Source organism: Cryptotermes secundus, unplaced genomic scaffold (assembly GCF_002891405.2).
Source record: "Cryptotermes secundus unplaced genomic scaffold, Csec_1.0 scaffold511, whole genome shotgun sequence".
NCBI lineage: Eukaryota > Metazoa > Arthropoda > Insecta > Blattodea > Kalotermitidae > Cryptotermes > Cryptotermes secundus.
In genome coordinates this window covers 901,790-927,796 of record NW_019727101.1, presented here as the reverse complement: position 1 = coordinate 927,796, position 26,007 = coordinate 901,790, and the positions used below count along the sequence as shown (strand labels likewise).

Here is a 26,007-nt window from a genome sequence, read left to right as displayed (position 1 = left end):
TAATTATCTGAGGAATCACTGTTTTTTTGCATAATGTTTCAACGTCTTCAATTACAGAATTAGGCGGGAAATTTGAAAGTGGCGGTCTGTCTTCAAGTACGACTCCTTACAAGACGGGAATAGTCACGTGGTCTAGTCAGTTTACTCGAAGAACCGTTTCTCTTAAGGATGGCGCCAGTAGACAGACGAACCCTCCAATTTTGCCACCCCTTTCTTCTCTGGTTCCCCCCTGGAACAAACGCAGAGTATTTCTCGGACCGTCCAGAAGATGCCGCCTGGTGACTGGGCTCTATAAGAGAGAGGCGGTGCCGCGGCGCCCGCGTGCCATGCGCCAGGCGTCCCGACGGCGCGCCACTCCCCCGACCCGACATCAGAACAGCAGTCACGTTGCTCTGTGCTGTACCGTCTAGTGGCACCGCTATTTGCATGTGCAAGGTGAGGAGACAAGGGGGCGTGCCCTGGACTCCCGAATCTACACAATTTTTACTTTCCGTGTCTTGTGGTGCTGCGGTGAAGCCTGCTTCCAGGATCTCCTACGGAATCCTGCAGCTTCGGTAAGTCTAGAAATGTTTAAGCTTTCTCTTATTACAAACACGTAATGTACATAATTTATTATTCCACTTTTAAATAAATTGCGTAGCCCATAATATTGATGTTTCCACATCCCCCACTGCCAGAGAATGCAGCGTTATAAATTCCAATTAAGGCTACCAAAATTGAACATGCATTTATAAACACGAGTACTCTCTTCTGGGATGTGACGTCGTGTAGTCAAGCGTAAGTACTCCGACGTTCTTTAATAACCTCGGTAAACTTCTACCAGACTATATGGCGTTATATCCTGAGAGATAGTGCCCTCCTTATTAAATTAAAAACGTTTAGTCTTCACTTCATGAAGTAAAATAATGTTATTTTGAAACATCAGGAAATTTCTACCAGACTATACGGCGCCACACACCGAAAGTTAGTACCCTTATTAAATTAATGTTCCTAGCCTTCACTTCGCGTAGAAGTAATCTAAGTTCTTTAGAAATCTATGTAAACTTATACCAGACTATACGGTGTCACATAGTGTGAGCTGGCAACATTCTTGTTAAATTGATGTCTTTAGTCTTCACTTCTGGTAGAAGTACGCTCAAGTTCTTCCGAGATCTAGGTAAATTTCTACCAGACTATACGGTGTCACATCAGGGGTGTTAGCAGCCTCCTTATTAAATTAATGTCCTAAGATTTCAGTTCCTGTAAAATTCTGATAAGCTTAATTGGAATTCACAGCGCTCCAATGTCAATATGGATGTGGAAACACAAATATAATGGCGGGAAATTTTATTTAAAAAAATCCCTTAAAAGACTCAAGATTCATTGACAGTTCATAATTAGGGCCGTAAGAACTTCAAATCCCACATTAAATCCCACATATAACTTCATAATTCGAAAAATTCTAGTTGCCAGTGTAGAGAAAAGAATTTGGCGGCGTTTCCGGAAGTATGGTTAAACACACCACAATTGACGCTTGCCGTCTTGCGCTCGCGGGCAGTGCGCGAGGGTTAACCGGCGTAAGACGGCGGAGCGACCGTGCAGTTGCGTCGCGACGCCCCGCTCTGGGCGTACAGTGAGAGGGAGATAAAGCCACAGCAGTCAACCGTAACGGCTGCATTTTCTTGTTTTTACGTCTAATTTACAAGATTCAAAATTACGTTCGAAATTAATTTCGAACTTATTTCTTAATATTTTTTTTAATGACAAGAAAAGGAGGTTACGAATGTTACAGCCTATGCCTTTGTTCATTAGATTCTGAAATCCCACACGTTACAAAACTGTCCCTTTAGTACCTCGTGTAGAGAATTAAAACTTCAGAAAGAATTACGCGTGGCAGTACCTTACAGTAGCATGTTCGAAAACATGCTTGACAGTATAAGTGAATCTGTGTAAGTCTCCTTATTGTAAAACGTTGTAACTTCCCTCCAGTGGAACTAACAGAAACGTATGATTCAGTTAGGAGGAAGAATAGGACGAGATTTCGATGACTCATGCTTAACGAGGAAAGAGGGTTGCAGTAAGATCAGGGGAGTTTGCGCGGGTCTCTTCCCGGCAGGAGGCATCGCATCTCCCGGCAACCGGGCGCGGCCAACTCCCCTATCACTTGACCTACAGAACACATCTGCCTGTTCCGAACGCAGAGCTACACAGCCAATCAGCATTGGTGTAGCACCTTCTCTTGCACCTGTACTTAAGTTCTATTGCTTCCAAAGGACTTTACGTATCTGTGACGTCAATCATAGCCACGATACTTATTTTGTCTTTATGCTAGCGACAACTCCCCCCACCTGATTGATGTAGATTGTGTGTGTTCGAAGATTCGATGCATGAATGTGTTGTGTGCCCTCGCGCGTGTTACAGGACGCAAATGTAACAATGAGGGGGAGCGGCAATTGTGTCGCCGATCACATTGTGTGGCCGGCCGGCAGACCACAAGCTCTGCACAGCCAATGTCACTAGTACTGGCCGATCAAACTCTCTTTCATCGAACCGTTGAATGCCCGATTACAGCATCAGAAGTCACTCATTGGGGTTGGCAACCCAATATTTATTTGTGACACGGCATAATAGAAAAATTATTGTGACGGACCGAAAGGGGGAGGGGGGAGAGGCGCTAGATGTTCATTATCGTATATCGATCGGTGTGTTGCGTAGTCCTCTCAAGTGGCGAGATTGGAACTTCATATTCAGACCGCGAGTGTTGGTGCCGATATCGGAGGCCGAGAGAGACAGGGGCAGACCTCTCAAGGGGAGGAAAAGAGATCGCTATCCCCTTAGCACTTTTTCCCCTTTTTCCCCTCCCCCTCCAGTATCCCTGTTGGGATGAAGGCGGAGCGGATTGGAGGAATGGGGAAAGAAGGGTAGGATGAAAGCGGAGAGAAGAGGGAGGGGGTGGTCGTGGCGGCGGTCACCAACATTCCCGGAATGGACTACGGCGCAGGTCCTTAGCTTATCCAACCCCGGAGCCGCAAGTTCCTGGAGTTCGGTCCGGTAGCGAGGTCTTGCACTTGCAGTAGTCGCGCGACTCAAGTGTGATGTGAGTAGACGGTACGAGTTGGAGGTGTAGCGACCGTCTTAACAGTTGCCCCCAGTAGTCAGACTACACAGCGATACAGCGGTGCCGTGCGCGGCGGCAGAGTACCGAGGATCCCCAGCTACGACAAGTGCATGCCTCATGGGGTGCCAGCGAGGCGCCTCCCAGCAGCGGCAACAGTGCAAGACAAGTGTTGACGGCTGTCTCAGTGTGAGTGGTGGCCAGTGTTGATATGGCGTGGTGTTCAGGTGGACAAGCGTGCAGCTCCAAGACGGAACAAAGAGGAGCCTGGATCCGCCGCTGCGGTTAAAGCAGCCTTCGTCCCCCCAATGTGTTACAGTGACGATTTTGGATTCCGCAGTTCTTCATCTTCACCCCTTAACGTAACATTAGTACTATGATGGACTTGGTGGTAGTGCACAATACAACACGTCGCCGGTTTTGACGCCGGCGACGCTTCAGTTGTTCCCCCGTTTCCGCCGTCTCCTCTGGCTCATTTAGTGGACGACGGCGCCCTGCCTGCTTTACTCTGGATTCTGTTTCAGGTAGGACCACTGGATGGTTCTGTCCTTTGGCTGGTCACATATCAAAACAGCCTTACACGCTGATGATGTATTGGAGCGAGTTCTTTTGTTTTGTTTCGTTCTGCATGAATGTTTTTATGAGTCCCATCTGCCGTTTCCATCGCTTCCATAATATGAACTCGTTTTAAAATTAAACCGCGTCAAAACGCCCGAATAATTCAGACCGGGATTTAGTAACTGTCTTGAATTTATGAAAAGTATCTTCATTCAGGAAATTCGTCCGCCCCCCCCCCCCCTCCTAGCTGAAACAGTAGATCAGGAAATATAATACGTCTCTTTGAAATTAGACTACTTTTCTCCTATTTATCAGGCCGGATCGCAATTCCCGGACGTCTGTAAGAGACACAGGACGTTTTTCCTGCGTCCTATTCAGTTTACGAGCACTTCCCAAACGTGCAAGCGCGGACCTTCAGAAGCTGTGGAACTTCACAGTCTTAGCGTGAAGACTATCCGAGATGTAAACTCCTTCCACAGCATCGATGCTTCTTAACAGATTCTTCCGGGTAACCGAGGACTCAACAAGGAACTTCCCGCCGTACCTCTACGTCTCCGCTCGTACTGGCGTATGACGTGCCGTGTAACTCAAATTACGTTTCTACACAAAACCGACAAACATTGCGACGCAAGTTGGTCATCTAGGGATATGCTATGGCTCCCTTCTCGTTCCTCTATATATTGTTTCTGTAGACGCGGACAGCACAGCCGTTCTTTGTCAAAATACGCAAGTACTGTAAACCTTCTGCATGACTAGTACAACTTTTGCTCTTTAATTTCTCAAGCTTCCTTTTTTAATTATCGCATCCCTCCTAGAGACGGACGTAGGGAAGTGGACGTCAACACCAAAATTATTTCACCCGCAATAGCAAAACAGCAGTCAGTAAAATGCGCAGGTAGCTATTGCCATTTCTACGCAAACTTCCGCTACCATGCTCCTTGTTCATGAACAGGTATCTCTTTCCGAATGAATCGTTTCCTCAGGTCGAAACACATCATCAAATATATCTCCAGTAACGACTTTCACGTTTCAACGCACATCACAGACCGTCTTACGCCTTTACAAAACGGTTTCAGGGTTCGTAAAATTCAGTACACCCAGAGGTCTACTTCGTTAGGATGCTTACAAACTCATGAATTGCTCTTCGTTTCACGGCGCCCTGGCCAGCACCCTACAAATTACGTACATCTTAACGAATAATTCTGAAATTTGAGGTTTTCACGGTGGTTAGTATTAATATTGCGTTCATTTTTGTATCTTGAAAACGGAGGCAGAAGGTTCCTCATAAACGTCCGTACATATCTACCAAAGCACACATAGACGAAGAAAATGGCGTTGTTATCAAATAATTAGTATAAATAACAGCATACATTCATAGCTCACTTGTTCGAAATACCGAGCTGCTACGTGGACCTACGTGCCGGCAAGTTGCTACATCGGTCAGTGAACGGAGAGGGTTTTGCCGGTTTCCGCGACGTGACGGTCGCTTTCCCCAGCGCAAACAATCGGTGTTGTGAACTCGGTCAATATATACCCTTCAGCTACTGATGTCCCTTGTGTTCATCCCACTGCTAGCGTTCTCAATCACCCCTCCATAGGCGTCGGTTTGACCTTTTTCTAATCCTCGTCCATGCTGAAAGAAGTGTTCAATGAGTATTTCCGTAAGCAGGAACTGTGTCATGAGCCGTCGCAATGAGATCATACGCACGAGATGCGATGCTATCTTCGTGCTGCAGATACTCATGTGATGTCTGTCCCTCGCTTGTGGCCACACACTGTGCCTCTGCTTATAGGCTGATACCGGCCTCACCTCTCTCCCTACACACAAACACTGCTCTGTGACCGATCCACGTTCATGCAACTGCCTTACAAGTTCAGCCTAATGCATGTGTGTGTCTGTCTGCAAGCACCGCTATTCAGATGCGTGAAATTTGCATTGAGAAAATAGTGATTTTCATTTCTTAACTTCCTGTTGCGTCTGTAAAATATATGTGACGTATATGATTGTAATTTACATAGCATAAACTGCACTCAATAGAACCTAAAAGTACCTGACGATGCTATATAACAGTCAGAATTACTGGGTCTTTGGATTTTCTCTAATGATTGAAGTTAGCTCTTTCTAAGGGATCCAACTCAGTAGGTTTCTTCCAACCCTCCACCTAACCTGTGGGCGGAAATAGATCCAGTTTCCGGATCGTTGTGTCTTCTAGTTTCTAGAATACCGGATGATGGAGAAACCTCAAACCCAATAATTCTGAAATAATGTAATGTTAATAACTATCAAAAACCAATTAGCGTAAGAAAGAATATAAGACAAACAGTATATGTCCTCTTCACAATGTTTACATCTGTCATATAACGAGCTGCAGCTAGGTGAGAACAAGTTCTTACAAAGCATGCTTGAAGCATTTCGTTAATATATTTGCATGATGCAATATCATATTTCGCTTCCATGATTTTGCATGTGAATATTTGCAACTTATGCATGTTTCATGTAGTTTGAAAGTGTTCAACTCTCAGGAAGCAACTGTTCCTACTCAGGTTTGTAAGAGTTACAGAATGTCCTTCGTTTCATGCCCTATTTTTTCTCCTCAGGAAACAGCCACATTTCCTGTGGATCACCTGTGGAAGTACGTTCTTTCCTTCAGTGTAAGGCATTAAATAAATAACAAAACATTTAGAACTGTGGACAAGTAACGAACGACCTTAAATCAACCACTATCAAGACTCAAACATCAGCTGGTAATTCACACCAAACTTTCGCAATTGTTTATTTCACAAAATAATTTTTATTATATACAGATATTAGCTGTTGGCCTTTGCCGATGATGTGAATGTACTGGGTGATAATGTAGATACCATAAAGAAAAACACACAAACTTTAATTGACGCAAGTAAGGAAGTTGGTCTAGAAGTAAACACAGAGAAAACTAAGTATATGTTGCTGTCTCGTCACCAAAATGCATGGCAAAATCATGACATAAAGATAGGAAACAGATGTTTTGAAAATGTGGCACAGTTCAGATATTTGAGAACAACGATAACAGATCGAAACCTGATTCAGGAGGAAATTAAGAGGCGATTGAACTCATTAATACTTGCTACCATTCAGTCCAGAACCTTCTGTCTTCTTGTCTGCCGTCCATAAACATAAAAATTAGAATATAAAAAACTATAATTTTGCCCGTGGTTCTGTATGGGTGTGAAACTTGGTTTCTGACGTTAAGGGAGGAACATACACTGAGGGTGTTTGAGAACAGGGTGTTGAGGAGAATATTTGGACCGAAGAGAGATGAAGTGACAGGAGGTTGGAGAAAACTGCATAATGAGGCGCTTCATAACTTGTACTCTTCTTCAAGTATAAGTATAATAATCAAGTCAAGGAACATGAGATGGACAGGGCGTGTAGCACGAATGGGGGAAGAGGAATGCATAGAGCATATTGGTTGGAAAGCCAAAAAGAGAGAGACAACTTGGAAGACCAAGACATAGGTGGGTGAACAATAGTAAAACGGATGTTAGAGAGATAGGATGGGATGGTATGAATTGGATTGATCTTGCTCAGGATAGGGGCCAGTGGAGGGTTCTTGTGAACACGGTAATGAACCTTCGGGTTGCATAAAATGCTGGGAAACTCTTGAGTAGCTGTACAATTGGCGGCTCCTCCAGAAGGGCTGAGCTCCATAAGTAAGTACAGATATTATATATCTCATTTCGTACAAGCATGGGTGTTGATAAAGTCAGGAGTAGTTTCAGAACGTCATTAAAATCACTGAGTATTTAAATATATTCACGAAACCTCAGTCAATTATCACGCAGATTGAAACACTAATGACAGTAAAACACTTCATGATAGGCACGGATAATGTTAGAACCAGAATTCTTCTGAGGCGATCATGTAACTCCAGTCCATTAGAAGGAAAATGAATTCGATACTTTAAATTGGCGAAATCCCTTCCAAAAATGCAGAAAGAAATCCATCCCATTATAAAGCGTGCCTAAGTTTGAAACGTATGAAATGTACTCACACGGCTAACTCGCTCCAAGACAATGGTAAATATACATGTACCATTTGCTTCAACATTAACTAATCTCTACATTTTGCTAACATAATGTGTTCCTCCGTCCAGTATGATTTTTAGAAAAGAAAAACAATTAGTATCCTAAACAACATTAACCAATTGATCTTCCCAAAGGGTTAAACACGATGAACAGAAGACACTGTCCTTGCATTTGTAGTACAATCCAGGCTTCTAGCCAGGCCGGAAATGGGTAAAATGAATTTGAATATTTGCATTCTTCAGTATGGAATACGACATGAAATACACGCAATTGCAGCGTTGGAAGTTACTGGGCAAACACTTAAATTAGCATACTAAGATGTTAATGCAAATTTTTTATTCTGCGTGGCAAAAGGTAAAGTTGTCCCTGTGCTTAACTAATTAAACACTACACCATGAAGGCGTACGGGGGGAGTGGATATATAGCTCGTATTTTCTTAACCTCAGCATTAGTTGGAGGTGAGTGTTCAGCTTCACGGCCCGGCAGCTTTACCCCCAGGAAAGAGCCCCCCGATACCCATTGGATAGGAGGTTGAGTGAACCCCGGAGTCCTTCTGGATGAAGTAGATAAGAGAAAATTCTTGACCCTACTGGGACTCAAAATCCGACCCTTTGTTTCGTTCAGCCCGTCGCCAGCAGCTATACCGACTACAATATCCCGGCATGCCTAATGAATAAATTAACGGAAGGAGATGCAGGCCCTACAGTAAAGCAACGATAGAACGGTGAAAGAGACAATCAATATAAGTTATAACGTCGAAGCATTCCGATGGGGGAACTGTGGACAACAATTTTCAGGCAATAAGCATGAGTCGTATTTCCGTGTCTGTTTACATTAGCAATTTACACTTCTTAGTCTTAAACCTGTAATAAAAATGTCAATAATGAAGTTAAAAGTAAGAGGGGATGAAGATAAAATACGATGTTAAAAAAATCACTACGAAATATCGTCGACAAATAGAGCGTGTCACGAAAGTACACTTCAGTCTTCCTTTTCTTTCTACTAAATCTTTTAAAGTCTTTTATATCGTAGTTAACTTTTGCGCAATCAGACTTTGTCACGGTAAAGAGCAACTTGAGAAAATTGAGGTTCGTGACAACCGTACCCCCCCTCCAATCGGTCTGCCTACATGGTTTTTTTATGTCGCTAACTCTGTGGCCACCTCTCGGCTTCAAAGAAGCAGCTGTTTGAATAATACACTACACTGGCTACTTTGATAAACTCATTCCCTTTAAAAAAACACTCCCCCATCATTCAGAGTCAGCCTATATAAACTTTATTTTATAGGCATATGAGGGTTTCTTTTTTAAATTTTTACTTTCCGTTGTTTCGCTCTGCTAATAAAATTTGGGGCGAATTAGTTGGAATGTGTAGTGATCATAAATTTCTCCTCCATTCAAGACGCCTGAAACACAACAGCAGATACGTTTCTCCAATAACTACACACACATACACGCACGCACACACCTCGTGTGATCTGCTTAGGCACTTGCGTGAGAGAAGTGCAACAAAGTGTGCGCATCGATGAACGCGCACTCTGCCGTATATTTCAGGAAACTGTTTGTCGATTGGTGGCGCCGCGGGTCGTGCGGACGATGAAGGAACTACAAGGGTTAGAGATGCCACTCTGTAAAAAGGGGTCGGAAAACTCTTTGGGGTAAATTAGGAGAGACAAAGAGAGAAATGCTGACAAAGACGGAAGCAGATCAGAGACGAAAGAGAAGGAGAGAGTACGAGAATAAGGTCGCTGAGTTTATTTGAGAGCTGATGAATAGCGGCGTTTAAAATCGGGGTCCTTTGCTTTTGGGCTTCTCTGCAATGCAATCCATTTGATTATGCTAAACATGACGCAGTCGCCGTGCTTCGGGCCGGCCGCTTTGTGGTAGACGCATAATAGTGGCAGCATTGTTATACGTAATTGTGTATGGCAAATCTACTGTACGGAGCATAGCAGCGTGTTCTCTTCTCAGCACGGGGCCTGGGATTCGACCCCCGCTGCCTCTACTAAACAAGTTTTCGTGGTTCTTCTCAGCCTCCCTATGTGGAGATTATAAAATTTTGCTTCCTTTACGCCGTTCTTGACAACACTGATCACCGAAACTAATATTTTCTGAAGACAAAACTCGTTACATTAAGCGATACTCGATTAAGAGACAGGGTCTTGGGTTCGAGTTCGGATGAACAACAGACTTATCATGAGAGGCATAACTGCACGTAAACCATATTAAGACTTGTATATACACGTTACATGTATGAACATTACAAATAAGTACATTGAATATAGAATTACGGACAGATATCAGAGAAAATCTTTCAGTTCAGAAGAGTTCCTGTTTTCGTATTTTTCTAAAATCTCAAATAATAATGATAATAGAACCGCGATTATGTCCACTGTTTTATACTGGTAAGAAATTTAGACTCTTGATATAAGGGATGGGCAGGATTTCAAAACGAAACGATAGGAAAGACTATATGGGCTAATGGTCAACACACAATGGAATGAAAAGAGTTAAATTGGGAACTTGGATTTGAACCTTTAAGGCGATACATTCGAAATGGTTAGATGCACCGTACACACATTGCAAGAAGCAATATTTTGCGAGATGGTCTCGCGAGGAAGAGACCACCTACTAGATCATTAAATAAATATGGATAATATTAAAATGCATGATTAGAAAACAGGCCTGTAGAATCTAAACTGGATTGAGATGACCCCAGAGAGATTTGAACAGTAAGAATTTGTGAAGACGGTACTGAAACTACGTGGTCTATATAAACAAACTCCGTGGCCTCTAGTCCGCAAGCGAACTATACCGACTGAGCGACCGCCGCTTGTCAGCGAAGTTAGTGCCAACTTTAGCAGATAGAAGATGTCACGTGGCCAGAGCATCGGATCCACACGGCCGTTAATCTCTCTTTTCTAGACCGAACTATAACCATACGAATTTTCTAGAATATCGTAATAATTACCAACAATGTCATAGAGTAAATTAGGTCTAGTTAACTAGTTATTTACTTAGATTGTTGTCAGTAATTTTCAGAGATATACGTATAATAAATGCCCCGAGCGCCTAACAAGACTAAAGAACATACATCTCATTAAATTTAACAACAAAGACCCCCGCGGTGTACTGAACTCAGGTCTACTGATCAAAGTATGTGTTGTAATCATAAAACCACGTGCACAACGTCTAAGTTCTGATTTGGGAGTTCAGTACGCAAAATAACAGAGATTAAGCAACTCATCATGAAAAATCACAGAGCGATACACACTATAACTCTGCTAATTATCACCCAATCCCCAATCATTCAATCATCAATGTATCTACAGTGCCACTGGCCGCGGTTTCAGGTTCGTAATCCTATACATGGTCCTTAGGACTCCTTGGACTGGGGATCAGCTCGTTGAGCGGTCGCTACCTACACACAGGACAGCACAAGCACACAATAAACGCACACACAGACACCCATTCCTTGAGCGGGACTCGAACCCACGATCCCAGTGTTGGAGCAGACAAGACAGTCATTTAGTCACATGTCAGGCCGTACCATAGCTCAGGCGGTTAGTAGCCGGCTTCCCACCGCGGCAACCCGGGTTCGAGCCTGGGTCACGTCATATGGGATTTGTGGTTAACAAAGTAGCACTGGGACAGGTTTTCTCTGAGTACTTCGGTTTCCCTGCCAATCTTCATTCCAACAAATACTCCACAATCATCATCATCCATCATCCTGAGCTGGTGCAATAGGCCAGTTAGTGGCCGACGTACCAAGTGGACACAGTCTCACCCCACCCCAAGAAACTAAAAGAAAACTAGACCCCGCAGCTACTGTGATCAGCGCCTAGTCCTACAGCGAAAACTGAAAACGATGATCTAATCTTTCTGAAACCCAACTCAGGAAGGAACAAATCAAGTAGGATGCAACTGTAAACGTGTGTCCCGTATGGAGTAACTATGTNCACTTATACACGGTGCCAAATCCCAGAAGACTGCTTTCTTCATGGAGTTAATACTTTACGCTTTGTAAGAAAACAGAGAGTTTGTCCTGGATGGCGTACAGGCAATGGTTTAGATTTGTATACGAGAGGTGCTTGGCTGGAATCTTGGACAAGACACTTGCTACCCTCACTGAGGTCCCCAGTCCCTCCAGACAACTGTAGGGATGTAACAAGTATTATGTTTTTGGACATTATCCATCGTCTGGTTAATTTCTTTTAAAACCGTCCTGTTTCTTTTTCCAGACACAACGTTTAGGAAACTGGATTCTGTCCCCGTCCTCAGGTAAAACCTACTCAGTTGGGCCCAATAGACAGAGCTAGCCACTATCTCCCCCTACCGAAACAGGACGGTTTTAAAAAATATGCAAGACGATGGATAATATCCAAAAACGTAACACTTGTAGCAATATACCGCCGTCACAAACTTTTTGATCTTATTTGTAGGGATGTACCTCATTTAAAAAAATCCTCAATTAATTTTTTTTTACCATTCGGGGCTATTATGTTCTGGCTACTGACACTGCTGTATAAAGCAACCTTTCCTCCGAAATCTTCGCTCCTTACTTAAGATTACTCGCCATCTTATTCGTGGGACAGCCGTCTCAATATTCATCACCGTGGGAGCCTCACATCTCACACGAAAGGCTCCGATTGTTGGTGCCTCATATAGTATGTGGGTTTCTCTTAGCAAGAGGGCATTGCTCCAAAGGGAAAGGCACAAGAAGCGACACTAGCGCTCATGCGGGCTGTCCCGATAAGACACCTGCTTCTTGCTACTCAGTGCTCAAGGTTTCGTGTCACGTACTCGCTGCATTCGACATACCTTCATTTGCGCAGAGCATCACAATCTTCCGTGGTGTCCACACAGTCAGTTGGTGTAGAGGTAGTGCTGTACATTGGTACTCGCAAGGGCACTGATTCGAGTCTCGCCGAGACACCAGCTATCCTGATTGAGATTCTTGTGGTTTTCTTCAGTACCTCCAGGTAGATCCCGAGAAGTGCCTCTATTAAGTCACTAGCATTTCCTTCAAAACACTTTCCAGTTCATCAGTAATCATACAATTTGACGCTCTGCAGTTGAGCTACAGATGGTCGTAAACTACCCCCCCCCCCACAAGCACACACACACACAATCGGTGTGCCCGTTGCGAAGATTGTTCTGATGAAATCTAATTTTTTGACGATGCTGTGTAATAAGAAATACGACTCTTCATCGCCTTGAGCATTTTTCAAATTTTCGGAAATTAGACCTGTTTCTGTGATCAGGTGTGAGGGAGAAAAGGGTGCCATAGCTCAGGCGGTTAATCGTCAGCTTCCCACCGCGGCGGTCCGGGTTCGATCCCAGGTCATATCATATGGGATTTTTGATGGACAAAGTAGCGCCGGGGCAGGTTTTCTATGAGTACTTCTGTTTCCCTTGCCAATTGTCATTCCACCGACTTCTCCACACTCACCATCATCCATCACCCAGGGCTGTTACAGTAGGCCAGTTAGTAGCCACAGTACCAAGTGGACTCAGTCTCACCCCACCCAAATAAAATAACTGAGACGGTGAACAATTTTATATTTAGATGGGCCCGTTAAGAAAAACTTCTGCAGCCCAAGGATTCAGATTAGCTTTCTCTAATGGGCTCGACAGATGGGCTCCTCTGATGACAGAAACAGATCAAGTTTCTGAAGCGCTGTGTTCTGAAACACTAAGGAAGGTGGACAACGCCCAAAATAGTATCCACGTCTAGTACACGTGTTCCTGTCTTCAGCGCAACCCTAATGAACCTCCTTCCAATAGCATTCTCGGTTAAGACACTGCGTAGTCCAGTAGGACATCTGTGTGGAAATGTTTCGGATGAACGCATTTCGTCCATCTTCAGTCCTGAATATGGAGACTGTGTTGCAGGAGGTGATCAAAATAGGTGAACTCAATTTGGACAAGGAACAGGCACCCTGTAAACTCCCCTACACTTCTGAGTCTATAATAGAGTTTGGGGCAAATTTCAACGCTCTAAGGAGTAAAGACGGCTGGTCATTTGGAATATTTCTCCCTACCTGGAAGTTTACACTTGTTACTCGGGCTAATGTATCAGCGTTTCTCTTCTTCACAAGTTGACGCTTTTAGTATCAAGACAGTACATCGTGAGATGGTGGCTACTATACCAACGTTTACCTACAGAGACTGAGGAAAACCACGAAGAACATTAGTCTTAATAGCAGGTATCAAGGTCGAGATTCGAATCCGAGTAACTCCCGAATGCAAGTCTATAATGTTACCTCTAGACGAACCTGCTCTGCGTACCGGTGGTAAAGACGACCAGAACGAGAAGTTGAGCCCAGGTTTATATTGATGATATATGGATAATGTTGTATTTTAGCGTCCTGTTGCACTGATTTTCGTCCATGATATGTATGCAGTGTCCGTCTTGTAGTGCACTCAATTTCACTTGTTCTTTCACAACATGTTTCGTCACTATAGTGCCATCATCAGGTGCTCCATTTACGTTAATCTATTTCATTGCTTGCCATTATGTCATTGTAAAATTTAAAAAGTATTTAAAAATGTTCTTCAATGTTCGTGTATAAATATTTATTATAATTGACGAATATTTTTAAATATTTTTAAATAATTTTACAATGACATAATGGCAAGCAATGAAATAGATTAACGTAAATGGAGCACCTGACGATGGCACTATAGTGCCGAAACATGTTGTGAAATAACAAGTGAAATTGAGTGCACTAAAAGACAGACACTGCATACATATCATGGACGATGATATATGGAATTTACGAAGCCATAATTCCATCCATCTTGCGGGTCGGAAGAATTACCTTATCATTAGGCCCATTCACAGCCGTGAACGTTTTTCTCTGGACGAAGAAATTGCGTAAAAATATGCAGCACTAGCAGACTAAAAAAATACGTTAAATTATCAAGGCATGTCACTGTACATTCTACTTTATAATATTACAAGTCATAACAGTGGTCTCGAGAGAGCTCAGTTGGTATAATGACGGGCTACTGACTAGAAAGCCCGCGTTCGATTCCCGGTAGAGCAAGACTTTTCTCCTCTCCACAGTGTCCAAACCCACTCTGGGCCCCACCCACTCCTATTTAAAGTGTACCGGGGACTCTTTCCAAGGGGTAAAGCGGCAGGGGCGTGTAGTTGACCAATCACTTCCATCTAGTGCCGAGGCAAAGAAAGGTGGAGCTATACCTCTACACCATTATGTCTTCATGACAGTGCTTAACTAATTAAGCACATGAACAACTTCATCTTTTTTACTCTTCAAATACCTATCTATGGCTCTACAGCCCTTTGTTGAACCTTGGACGCTTTTCCTTTTCTTAAACTTATACACAGACAGTGGGTGCAAGCGGTAGCGTAGTTGGTTGAGGCACTATGCTACAAGCTGGAAGGTCGAGGTTTCGAGTCCCGATAAGGTGGATTTTTCAATTGACTTAATCCTTCCAGCCGCACTATGTCTCTGGTGTCGGCTCAGCCTCCAACAGAAATGAGTACCAGGAATCTTCCTGGGGGGTAAAGGGCGGCCGGCGCGTAGGGCTGACAACCTTACCGCCATCTATGAGCCGACTGTCTAGAAAATGTGGGTTCCTCGACGTCTCACAAACCTATGGGCCTCCACGGCCTATTACAGGGATAGCTTTGCCTTTATACACAGTCGGTAAGACTCCTTCGATGGGGGATCAGCCTGTCTCAAGGCCTCTACCTATATACAGAACAATACAAACACAAAATAAACGCAAACGGACATCCATGCCTTGAGTGGGATTGGAACACACGACCCTAGTGTTCGAGCTGGCGAAGACGGTTCATGTCTTAGACCGCGCAGCCACTGTGACCGGCACTCTTTAGATAATGTAGGGAAGGAAATGTTATTATTCTCTCATCAAATCTGTAATTCTGAAGTGCAAAAGTGTGTTACAGGGTGGGTCACAGTGCTCGCCATTTTGTTCTTCTTCATGTGCGTCTGTTTCCTCTTGTTTCTTAACCAAAGACTATGTAACACGCTCATACAGGTAACGTTTAGTTTCAGTTGCCGCTCTCTCAAAATTGTACCATCTGTTTACAATATTATATATCCATATATACTGTACCATCTTATGAAACAAAATATAACATGAAATAATCATACCACAAGAAGTATCAATGATTTTTAAATTATGTTCAATTTGATAATAAGTTAAGCCTGAAATGTAACTACGGCTTCCGGTTAAAAGACAGACTCTGACGGTTTAGTATGTCAAAGTCACGAAGCCCGATATGCATCTATATAATAATTACAAATTCAAACTGTACGTGACAGAAGGTGTATTGAATCTCTATAACCATATGAAGACCAGCTCGGTTGTTGTAATGCATGGAAACAATTGCTGTTATTGTGACAGCTATACGGAACCTATAAATACACTGTGCGGGCCTAATGTACATAACATTAATGTTGAAACAGCCGGTACATGCAGCCAGCCTTGTGCTCTGAAGCGCCACGAGAACTGCTGACACACTGGGATCGTATACGGGGATACCCTGTTCGAATCTCGGTCGAGAAATGATCTATCCTGACGAGTTATTTCCGTGGTTGGCGCTCGTTTTCTCCAGGTATATTACGGTATATTAATTCGAAGAGGCCAAGGGAGTTTATGTCCAGATAATTTCCAATTTTTCATCCATCAGTCATCCTACGATTCGAAGCTACGTAGATACTGATAACATTGTGAAGTAACCTGCAGAAAACATGTGCGCTCTCCTCCCTAAGAAATCCGCAAGTTATTTCCAATAATAGGAGATGCGGACGCACTTCGAACACACACACACACACACACGCAAACACAGAGTACTCCACCTACTCTGCTTCCACCACACCCGTCCTGCAGAGCACTTCTTATAACCACTTTGCACGGATCCCACGGAAAACACTATCTTTTGTTATCAAGTATGTGTTTACTGGTCCGTTACCTAGCAATAGACGTCCTGTTATTACGCGCTTTTGCTTCTGTGGGAATGTGTTTACCGACCCTCTGCCTAGCAATGGGTATACACGTTAAACTAAGTTGTTAATATGAACTAATGAAGGGACATATGCATAGTTGCCATAGAAACGAATACTAAATTATTAGTACGGTTAAAATAAGTTATGCATGTCAAAAGTAATTCGTTAAATTCAGATAAATCTAGTCTTGATTTCTACAGTTTATGATACTACGAGAGCAGCGACAACTTATGTCCAGTTAACACACGCACAGCAGCTCTTACAGGGGTGGCTATGCTTTCTGATTGTGGCCTGCAATGGATGAAACTTGTAGAGGCAAAGCTTTGGATTGCTCCCATTAAACTAAATATACTTGATCGATTTCAGTCGGTTATTTATATATTATGAGGTATGACGGTTCAACACGTCTCATACAAAAGCATAATCCTTCCGAAGAAAAAAGTGGAGGGCGTTTTATCTTCCTCTGAAACTTAGGGTCAAAATATTTTTAGGCCTGTTTAGCAAGTTACGCTCAAGATGTACATAAAATCATGCAAATCTTCATGTAAAACATCCAGTTCATTTTGTTTCATATTTTATCCAAAAGAGGAGCATATGGAAAAATGTTATTAAAAATATCTGAATACCAAATTTCAATAAAATCCTTTCATCGCTTCTAGTGCTGATACATTCAACATACAGACAGAGAGAGACAGAGACATGACGCAATTGACGATCTTATATTTGCAACTTTCTTCAATAACGGACCAAATTAAAATGGAACGATTTTGATACTATTCGAATGTTAAGAGCAGCTGAAATGTCACATGGCCTCTTTAGATGAATGCGGCAACCCGCACCTCATGGTAGCGTGTTTCCTGTGAGGGTGTCGACCTTGCTTCGACAGAAACTATTTCCTTCACTTCGGATAAGAAATTCAAACTAGCATTCAGTTACTGGATTTGCAACAGAACTACTAAGTAGATGTTCCATGCCTTAAAAACACTGAAGGCATAAGTAAAATATGGCACAAACTAGTGATAATATCAAACTCATTTTACTCAGAACTGAAATCTATCCCTGTATCAAGCCGAGGAGGCCCATAGCCCTGTGAGACGTCGAAGCTCCCACATTTTCTAGAAAATCGGCTCAAAGATGGCGATGTGGTTGTCAGCCTTACGCCCAGGCCGCAACTTTATTCATTTGTGTTAGAGGCTAAGTAGATCCTAGGGCAATGGTGATGATGGAAGGATTAGATCAATTAAAACTTTCAATGACCTCATCGGCAATCGAACCCACGACCTTGCGGCTTATAGCATAGTGTCTCAACCAACTACGTTACCGCCTGCCCCATCAGATGATGATAATGTTAGGATAGTACCATGTTGGGAAGTTAGTGGTAACGGGGAGTGTGCAAGATTCCAGTCTGCGCGCACAGTACCTGTGACCGGTTGCTTCACAAGTCGTTCTTTCTTGCCTTTATTGTCATGGTTCGGAAGAGGCTGAGATTTAGCCGATCCACTCTACGAGCCCCGGCCCTAGTTAGCAGGAGACATAAGTGGAGATTTCCTGGAAGGAGAATTAATAGAAGAAACCGAAATACTCCGGACAAAAATAAAATCTATCTCACTGCATCTTCATCCACCAGAAATCCCACTTGAACTGAAACGGGATTGAACTAGGGTCTCCGAGACGAGAAGCCGGCAAGTGACCGCCTGAGATATGGCACGACTTCATTCAATCTTAAAATGTACTAAGTGTATATATTCCTATATATCAAATTGCACGGCGTCACATTTCACTCATCTTCGTGGGAACGTGAGACCTCACGCTTGCATGTTCATCCTCTGACGTTCTTCGGGGTTGAGGTAGCCTGTGCTCAGGTTTTCGGTGGTCGCGTGTTCGATTGCCGACTCTCATTACAACGCAAGGCGCGTCATATAGACAACGCCTCTTTAGAGGCCTCCTGTGTTCCTTCGAGAAATCAAGAGAACTTCATGACGATTGTGCAGTTAGGTGCATTAGATTTAACATCCTTAAATTAGGGAAGTCATGTGATTTTATTTGAGAGGTGATGAATATCACTTTCAAACACTGAACTCTCAACCATGAGCTTCAGGATAAAAAACGGAAGGGGAAATATGAGGTGAACTGAAAGACGAGGAGGAAAAGAAGAAGGAGGAGGGAGGATGAGATGGAAGAGAGGAAAAGGAAATAATAAGCATAGGAAAGAAAGAGGAAAGAAGGAAAGGGGGTGGAATGGAAAAATATGAGAAGCATAAAAAGAAAAAGGTGAGATGGAGGAAGAGAAGAGGAGTAAATGATAAAAAAGAAGAGACGTAAAAGAGAGAGGGCAATAAACAGAACGAGAATGGTAAGGAAGAGGCGGATAATGGAGAAGAAAATATGTGTGTCCTGACGCCTTGATTCTGCTATCTGTTTCACGTTTGTTGCTTGCTTTGGTTTATTTCTCGACCTTGATAGATGAGGCATCATGTTCCTCCGAAACGTCGGATGTTTTCAACGGACTACACGGTGTTATATCCTAACATACTGAACTCTTTACAGCCACCGCCGTGAGAAAATCAGATCCTACTCAGTTAACAATTCTGTCAGCTGACCTCTCTTCGTGCCACTTACACTGCTACCGAAACGTCTCTCAGCGTATCTTAGTAACAAAGTTCGTTTACCGTCATTAGAGAGTTCCTGGAATCTATTTTCACATAAGACAGCAAACAGAATCGGAGAAGTTGATATTCCTTCCGTAAAATTGCTTCCTCAAAGCAAGATTTCGCCAAAAAGATGTCTTTACACAGACAAATTAATAATATTATGGCTGTACAGTCCTTCATTGGGCCTTGGCTGCTTTTTCATTTTCTTAATCTATACACAATCGGTAGGACTCCTTGGACGGGGGATCAGCCCATCGCAAGGCCGCTACCTGCACACAGACCAACAAAAACACAGAATGAAAGCACGCAATATAGACATTCGTGCCTTGAGTGGGATTCGAACCGACGATCCCAGCGTTCGAGTGAGCGAAACAGTTCATACCTTAGTCCGCGCGGCCACTGTGCCCGGCACATAGAGACAAATTAGTCTCTGTAATACTTCGGTAGGCCGGTCACTGTAGACGAGCGTTCTAAGGCATGCACTGTCTTCGCTCGCTCGGAAGCCGGGATCGTGGGTTCGAATCCCACTCAGGGCATGGATGTTTGTGTGCGTTTTTCTGTGTTTGTGTACAGGTAGAGGCCTTGCGACGAGCTGATCACCCTCCCAAAGAGTCCTATCGTGTGTCTAAGATCTAGAAAAACCGAAGTGAACGGTGAAGTTCATGGAGGTAGGCCTAGGACCACTGGGGCTGTAGTGCGAAGGGAAAAAAAATACCTTGATAGATATATATGGCGACGGGCTACTTGCTCGACGGCCGGGGTTTGATTCCCTGTATTGGCAATTTTTTCTGTATTCCACAGCGTCTAGACTTGATCTTAGGCATACACACTTTTCTATCAAAAGGGTACTGGTGGCTGTTTCCCAAGGGAAGTGTGCCTGAGAAGTGAAGCTGATAACTCACCTCCATCTAATGCCAAGGTCAAGAATGCTAGAACTTTACTCCCCCATAGGTCTTCTTGGCATAATGTCTAATGAATTGAGCACATGCATAACTTTACCTTGCTTACAACTTTTATCGCATGAGTTAAACCCTTCGCTCTACTAGACAGTGGGACACAGAGGAGTGCACCGCGAGAATCACGACGATGGCGCTCTTACGGATTTGTATTCACCCTTTCATGTTCCTTTCCTTGACATAACTCTCGCTTTATTGCTGGCAGCTGCGAGCCCGCGCCCCCTTATCGCGACGAGGGACCGCACCCACAAGTCTGCAGAACTGTTGCGAAATGTGAAATTAAGTCAGTCATACTTCCAATATGAGATGGGCCGTGAAGGAGTAAGGAGGATACACAAAGAAGCGTCCAACACACACCCTTTCCTTCTCTTTCATATAGCGTTATTTTCTCTCTTGTGTCTTCCATTAGAGCAAGCCAAAACCAACCCCACCGCTGTAGAACTCTGTCCTATTGGCCAGACCAGTACGTAACTTGAAAGTAAACTTCACGTTTGTCAGTAAGTTAAAAAGAAAAAGGTAAAGCTATCACTGTAACAGACCGTGGCGGCCCATAGGATTGTGAGACGTCGAGGTTCCTATATTTTTAGGCAGTTGGCTCATAGATGGCGGTGAAGTTGTCAGTCTTACGAGCCAGCCTCGCAAAACCCCCAAGAAAATTTCTGGTACTCATTTCGGTTACAGGCTGAGTCGACTCCAAGACCATAGCGCTGCTGCAAGGATTCCGAATCATAAAGTGCGTACCGATGTGTCAAGTGACAGCTAATTATTAATTTAAGATTTTTTATCCCGTCACACAACACGTTTATGATGCTATATATAAAGATAAATTTGCCCCTGTGCGTTACTAATTAAGCACTAAGCCATGAATGCATATGGTGGAGTGGATGTATAGATCCATATTTTCTTGATCTCAGCACTAGTTGGAAGTGAGTGNTTATAGATATATATATATATATATATATATTATTTTCTATATACAATAAATGACTGAATTAAATATATCAATAGATCAGTTTATCGCATTAAACTAAATAATTCGGTGGAGGTTGACCATCCTCAGGTATGTACATATATCATGAACGTACTGAGCTATATTACTGAATACTTAATCAAAATTGATCCATTTATTGTTATTTATTTAAAAAGAGCTGAAAATGCACAGTCATAAATGGATGCAGTGCAAAAATTATGTGTAATATGAACAATATGTTGAAACTGACTGCAGAGATACTGGACGTATGTTGCGATATCTTTTGGCAGAACCACAAAGCTCGATTTGCAGCCTCGATTTGGACTAGAGTGTGTGTGTGTGTGTGTGTGTATGCGAACGATGTTACTGTGTTCTTTTTATATTCATGGTTTATGTTCATTTACGTAGTTTGCATATTCATTTAATTTGCATGACAATGATATAAGGGGAACCATATTTCTGTAATATTTTTGCTTCCAAGTTATTTATCCTTTTTTATATACTTTAGCAATAAGATTTTTTCTTTTGTTTACACATGCGCATTAAAAGCGCGGCACAGTCGGAGCATGTGTATGGACAGTTTGAAGCGCTGGTTGTTTTAAAGGATCCTTGGTAACAGAATATCTGTAGCAGCAACACCAGAAGTTCGCTAAAAGACAAGCTCCATTTCATTACTAGAAGCTGATAGTTTTTCCTCTGTAACCTGCCGAAAGCGGATTGAAAACTGGGAACATATATTCTGAAAATGTTCCTTGAATTTGGTAATATTAACTTCGTGGATCTTGTCCTTTGCCTGGTATTCTGAAACAAAATTTTCGACAACAAGACCTGCTTCCTTCCTCAAGTGAAAGGTATGTATTCAACTGGGTTCATTAGAAGGGAGTTGTCCTGTGATTGAAATCAGCTCCTTATAAAGAAATCTACTGATTAGGCATCGCCACCTGAGGAAGGGAGCACGTCCTGCTTCAGAAATTTTATTCTCTGGTCTTCTGTAACGCTGGCCGATGGACAATACCCACAGATCCAGTAATACTGAGTACATTAAAGCGGCACGTTTTAGAGCTTGCCTTCCTTGCAAACGTAAAGTTACTCCTGAGCTAACTAATTAAGCATCACATCAAGAAGACGTGTGGGGAAGTGGTGGTATAGTTCCAGCGTCCTTAACCTCGGTATTAGGTGGAAGTTAGTGGTCAATTTCAAGCTCCTACACTTTTAACGTATAGGAGGCTAGCTGGGCCCCAGAAACGGTTTGGAGGTTACAGAGAAAAGAAAAATCTCTTGCCCCTGCCAGAAATCGAAACCCTATTCCTCGTTTTTCAGCCTGTAATATAGTCACTATACCGACTGAGCGATCCTGCCTTTCTTGTGTTTCTTGTAAGTTCTGTGAAACTGTTTCTATAGTGAAATCTTAAAAGAGATAGACAAACAGAGTTCAATACAATTGAACTGATAGCGGACCTAACTGTAATTTATTCAAAATCGAAAAAAAAAGATAACTGATAATTTATGCGAAGATCTATGTGCATTTCTACATTCATCTCGAGTTGATGTTCATCGGAGTGAAGGATGAATCACACATGTGTTACAGGGGAAAATCAAACACGACTTTTCCCTAAGTCTTGAATTTCTTCGGATAAGTAAAGAAAACAGACCGAGTGAGCCATAAATGTTATACTATGCATATAATTCCTATCTTATTCATTCATATTCACACTCTCCAGACGATATTAGAATTGCATCTTGAAATAGGCCACGGCTGTCTCCTTATACAAGCCTGTAACCTGTTACTGTTGCAGAATCCTCGACAGAAAGCGTAGGATAAATGAAATTAAAATGATTATCAGTTTCCAAAATCTATAGAAGCTCTCAATAAACATCACATTTTAATTTTTTGACGGAGTGTTAACTGGCCTGTTACCGTAGCAGCGGCAGTTGCTCCGATGCTATTATGTCACCGCTGGAAAGGGGAGGGGGGTGTTTACCGAGCGTTGCGCAGTCCACGTCACAATACTTACGTACTTCCTCCATCTTCAGGGTAAAAGAATAAGCCGATTATCTAATTATAAGTGCACTTGAACTAGGACTTGCTTATCTACCCAGATGATGGATGACCGAACACATTGGCTCAGGCGATAATGCTTCTGACTTCTATTCCGGAGATGCGCGGTTCGAATATCAGTTGGAACATCGAATATCTTGAATTTTTCGTGGGTTTATTCAGTCCCACCAGATTAATGCAGGGACAGAATATTAATTCGGTCATTATCCCTTGCTTTCACTTTTTCCCCAATTCATTTCTCACTAATCATCGTATCGTTGGATGGGATGTAATTTCAGGTATTAAGAACATCGTTAAATAAACCATAATAACTACACAAATAAGATGCAGGCAGTATGCTCCTCCGAAACGTCGGAAGATTTCTACCTCACCCCAGAATATTTATTTTTTGATTAGGTTACATTAACTGACTCCTTGGAACTGATTGCTTCTTGAGAAGCTGCCAGTCGCTCAGCTACTCAAGAATTTCCCAAACCCGAAGGTTCATTATCTAGTTCACAAGAGTCCTCCATTGGTCTCTATCCTGTAGAGCTAACCCTGTAACAAGCCGTGGAGACCAACAGCGATATGTGACGTCGAGGCTCCCACATTTACTACACAATCCGCCCACAGATGGCGGTGAGGTTGTCAGCCTTACGCGCCGGCCCCACCTTTACCCTCAGGAAGAATCCTGGTACTCATTTCTGTTAGAAGCTGAGCTCTAGTGCGGCTGGAAGTATTAGGTCAATTGAAAAATCCAGTGACCTCATCTGTCTCTATCCTGAGCCAGATNGCTTTCTTCAGATTAATCCAGTCCGTACCAACCCATCCTGTTTCTCTAAGGTCCATTCGTATTATAATCCCACATACTCCCAGGCCTTCCTAGTGGTCTTTTCGCTTCTGGCTTTCCCATTAAGCCACTGTATACGTGCGTAGTGTTTAATAGAAAAATAATATTTGAAATTATGAAAATTCTGCGTCCGCTTGTACGAGTAATCTCTGAACAGATGTTCGGTGAGATGGTACGAAATGCCTGACGTGACGTATGAATGAACGAAAAAGCAACAGAAGCTTGCATATCTCACTGGTGTGTGCGACCACTTCCGGTTCCGGGCTTCCTATCGGTCACGCTAATCGCTGCAACAGCGACTGGGGACTTAACCATCCCCTAGGAAGGAGGGGAAAGAGAGTGGAGCGATTTCTAATAAGGAACTCGGTAGTTTGTTATACACGTTACAGGAAATTCGAGTCGGAAATATTAGAATCGTGCAGCAGTGCCAACACGCGCATGCGGCGGCCGTGAGAAACACAGGCGGCCGTCAAGAGGCCGAGACCAAACTTTCCTTCCGTCTTCGGTTCAAGAAAACATCGAGACAGAGACCAAGAGAGACTACAGGGGCTATCAAATATTATCACAATTTATATAAAGTTACTGAATATTTCCTTTAACTAACATCTTAAGCGTGAGAAAGATCAGGGATAGCTCAGTCGGTATAGCGACGGGCTATCGGCTGGAGTTCCGTTCCCGGTAGCGTCTGGACCGGTTCTGAGGCCTACCCAATGATTACCGGGGCTCTTTGCCCCGGAGGTAAAGCTGTAGGGGTGTGATGTGTGTGATCCACATCCATGTTTCTAGGAATGCCAATGCTTCAGTATGTTCGTACAACGTTCATTTATTAAAACTGTGCATTCGAATGCTCTCACATATTTGTGCTTAGACACGGAGTTTGGAATGGATAATTCCAATTATTTGTCGCTTATACACGGTAACTACAGGTAATTATAACGATTTCACTAACTCACACCCTCTGAAAATCACTAAAACACATAGTCTTCTGACATTTTCTTTACTAACTGTTGCTGGGTTATGGCTCTGAACAATGTAGATTCCTCAGTTTCCGTGCTCACATCCTTACCGGCTGTTTCGCAGCTAACTCACTAACCCAAATGTCGACTCTCAACCAACTTCAGAATCAAAATTATAATTATTTTATGATTACAATCATTCCAGACCAGTCCAGTAAACTGCTGCTGCCTCTCGCCAGCTCAGTCATCCTTGGTATCGGGCCCTGTCAGGACCGATGATCATATTTGTTATCTTTCCACACTTTTAATCATTTTGGAATGGGGCCTACTCTTCCGCGGGAGGGGTCTGACTCTCTCTCTCTCGTCCCTTTGGTGCTCGCTATTTACCCTTGAACGGACCACATAGAAAACGCTGCTTTCAACCATTCTCTTATTGTTGTTTGAGTATCCGTTGCCGCGATACTGGTCTCTTTATCCGTTACCAAGCAACAGACTATGTAATCATGTCACAATATTACAAACGTTGTGTTTAGGGTGAAAACTTCTCTTTCTGATAGTCTTTAGACGAATTAAGTCTTTAACATGTAAAAGATAAAGCTATCCCTGTAACAGGCACTGGAGGCCCATAGGGTTGTGAGACGTCGATGCTCCCGCATTTTCTAGGCAATCGGCTGATAGATGGCGGTGAGGTTGTCAGCCTTACGCCCCGGCCGCTATTTACCCCGGAGAAGATCCCTGATACTCATTTCTGTTAGAGCCATAGTGCGGCTGGAAAGGTTAGATCAACTTAAAAATCCAATGACTTCATCGGTATTCGAACCCGCGACTTCCGTCTTGTAGCATAGTGCCTCAACCAACTACGCTA

The 26,007-nt window shown here is 43.1% G+C and overlaps 1 protein-coding gene across 1 annotated transcript in view; it reads left to right on the top strand.

Annotated features, from left to right (window-relative positions):
• The first annotated feature begins 412 nt into the window (after positions 1-412).
• LOC111864416 (homeobox protein prospero) overlaps positions 413-26,007 on the top strand; it is a 278,473-nt gene continuing 252,878 nt past the window's right edge. The window contains exon 1 of the mRNA XM_023851644.2: positions 413-554. The gene's annotated coding sequence lies outside the window, so the exon portion shown is untranslated. The remainder of the gene's footprint in view (positions 555-26,007) is intronic.